Source organism: Apodemus sylvaticus, chromosome 1, assembly GCF_947179515.1.
Source record: "Apodemus sylvaticus chromosome 1, mApoSyl1.1, whole genome shotgun sequence".
In the NCBI taxonomy this organism is placed as follows: Eukaryota; Metazoa; Chordata; class Mammalia; order Rodentia; family Muridae; genus Apodemus; species Apodemus sylvaticus.
Window position 1 is genome coordinate 81122338 of NC_067472.1, and position 3115 is coordinate 81125452.

Sequence of the window (3115 nt, forward strand, 5' to 3'; positions counted from 1 at the left end):
TGAGAAACAACACCCAAGGTTCATCTCTGTCCTCCACAGCCATATGTACAAACACACAATTTGTATGTACCTGTACACACATGAAAGGGAGAGTGTATGGATGTTATAGATAAACACTGTGGCATTGTGTAATACATGTGGATTTCCTCAAACATTGTCATCTGGTGCAGAGCCTAGAAGCTGTCTCCTATAGATAATGAGGGATGCTTGTGTGAGCAACGGCCCACTGCACAGCAATAAAACATCAATGATTATATCTATTCTTAAATGAGTAACTAAGTCTCACAAAATGGACAAAGACAATTGCCTAAAAGCATTCCATATAATTCCACTTATATAAAGTTAAGGAAAAAGGAATCTCCACCAGTGGTTTGAAGTCAGGCCAGTGATTTCCTTGGGGACAGCTGGGTTTGGAAGGTGGCCCAGTATACATCTATGTGATAGTCTAACTCATGGTTTATGAGATTTGTTTCACACTTGGGTTTACTTTATGCAAAATCAGCCAACTTGCATTTTTAGTTTATGTACTATTTGAATATGTAATGTACATCACTGAAAATTATTATTTGAAATTTAGGAGGAGTGTGCTGATAGAGTATCCTATGGCCACTACCCCTTCCCCTGCTTCCTATTCTGATACTGTCTTGTGAAGAATCAATGGCTTGAGCAGCAGTACTATTTTATAACCATAAAGAAGCACTTACAAGACTGGAAGTGGACTCAAGATGGTAGTCCTTTCTACCCTCGAGGGCACATCTAAGTTGGATGTCTTTGACACTACCTACTTCTCAACTTTGCCATAAGGACAAGTATCTGGATTCTTGAGACTGCTGTTAAGCTCCCTACTACTTGCAGCAGGAAGCAGCCTCAGGGATTCAGTATGCAGATGTAAGATAGAGTGTTCTGTAGATAAGAGGGACTGTCTGAGACTTAGGTCTAGTTGATGTTGAACTCGAAGGGATACAGAGACTAGCACGGATGCTGTCACCCTGCAGCAAGCCTTACTCCAGCCCATCTCCCTTTAGAGGTGGAGAACCCTTGAATTCCTTTTTGTCAGAACTGACTCAGGAACTATATATGATAATCAGTGGGGAGGAAGGACCCTGGTGACTAGGAGATTCTCAATGGCAGTGATTAAAACTGGAAGCAACTTAAGACAAGATCTCCAATGTGGCTGCTTCTTCCCTTTGCATTAAGTTTCATATTTTTCTTAACTTGGAAGAAGAATGGATTGCCTTTGAAGAAATCACATGACTCTCTCCTCTTTGGCCATGCTCCTGAGAAAATCCAACCCATGCTTATGATTTTATTGCATGTAAAAGTTTTCCTGTCATTTTATCATAAAAGCATACAAAGCAGGTCACCTTCACCTACTGGGCCTTTGAGCAAAATGAGCTCCTTTTTCTATCCATCCTCCAGTTGTCTGCAGACAAGGCAGAGGCGTGATGTCTCCTTCCTTGGGGAGAATACATTGTCTTCAATGTCAGGGGAAACCCCACAGGATCCTGTGTAAATTCCAGTGGGCTCTGGAATCTGATTCTGACAAGAGCCCAGAAAAGAAAAATTATGTAAGAGTTGTTAGCCATTGTCTGTGTGATGATGGTGGCTACTGTGACACTTGCTAGCAAGTCTCCTCTCTGCCTTCTGTTCTGAAAATAGCTCTCTTTCCAATTCAGAATTGGGTTCACACATAGCACTAAGGATCCAGTCTTGAAAACCCTTTGAAGTCAGAAGCCCCTAACTCTGTCAGCATTACATAGCATAGCTCAGTGACCATGCCTATGACAAGTGCTCAGTTTAATTGGTTGCCATATGCCATGTGTATGTCTGGGCATCATCTTCATGTAGTGTCCAAGAAGACCAGAAAAGTATGTCATATTCCATGAAACTGGAGTTACAGATGTTGGAAGCCACCATGTGTGTGCTGGAAACTCAATTAGATCCTCAGGTGGGGTAGCCAGTGCTAACTACCAAGCCATCTCTACAGCCCATATTACCTCCTTTTTACAGTTAACAGCCAGTGCTGTGGCTCCACATTGCACTAGTCCCCTAAGAAGTGGCAATTCTGTAATGGGGGATTCTCCTTTTCCCCTTACTCCTGTGGATTAAATATCAGAAAACAAAATGGCGAGAGTAACAATACCAGGCATGCCATCTGGGAAGACTTCATCAAGTCTCCCTTTCCCTCTCCCTCTCCCTCTCCCTCTCCCTCTCCCTCTCCCTCTCCCTCTCCCTCTCCCTCTCCCTCTCACTCTCCCTCTCCCTCTCACTCTCCCTCTCACTCTCCCTCTCCCTCTCACTCTCCCTCTCTGTTTCCCTCTCTCTTTCTCCCATTATAAATCAAGGCACTTATTAGGAAGAGTTTTGCTTTAAAGTTCCAGAAAGGAGTGACATTATAATTACATTTCAAGAAATGTTTCCCACACTGGGGTGGAGAGCCAAATGGGGGAGATAAGAAAATCAGGAGGAAGGCTTGAAACAGGGAGAAACTGGTGAGGATTAGTTATGATGCCATATAAATTGTGTTCTCTGCCCCACATTAGGGCTAAAGTTCGGATTCTAGTATGTTAAAATGTGACCTCATCATACAGGCAAAATGGCTCAGCATATAAAAGCACATTTGCGTCCTGTCTTAGTCAGGGTTTCTATTCCTGCACAACATCATGACCAAAAAACAAGTTGGGGAGGAAAGGGTTTATTGAGCTTACACTTCCACATTGCAGTTCATCACTAAAGGAAGTAAGGACTGGAACTCAAGCAGGTCAGGAAGCAGGAGCTGATGCAGAGGCCATGGAGGGATGTTTCTTACTGGTTTGCTTCCCCTGGCTTGCTCAGCCTGCTCTCTTATAGAACCCAAGAATATCATCGTAGAGGTGGTACCACCCACAAGGAGCCCTCCCTCCTTAATCACTAATTGAGAAAATGCCCCACAGCTGGTTCTCATAGAGGCACTTCCCCAACTGAAGCTCCTTTCTCTGTGATAACTCCAACCTGTGTCAAGTAGACACACAAAACCAGCCAGTACAATTGACCCCTTGTCAACTTGACACACAAACACATCACTATTAAGCCTCAACCCTCACTTTATTATTCATCCCCAAGATTTAAATTACTT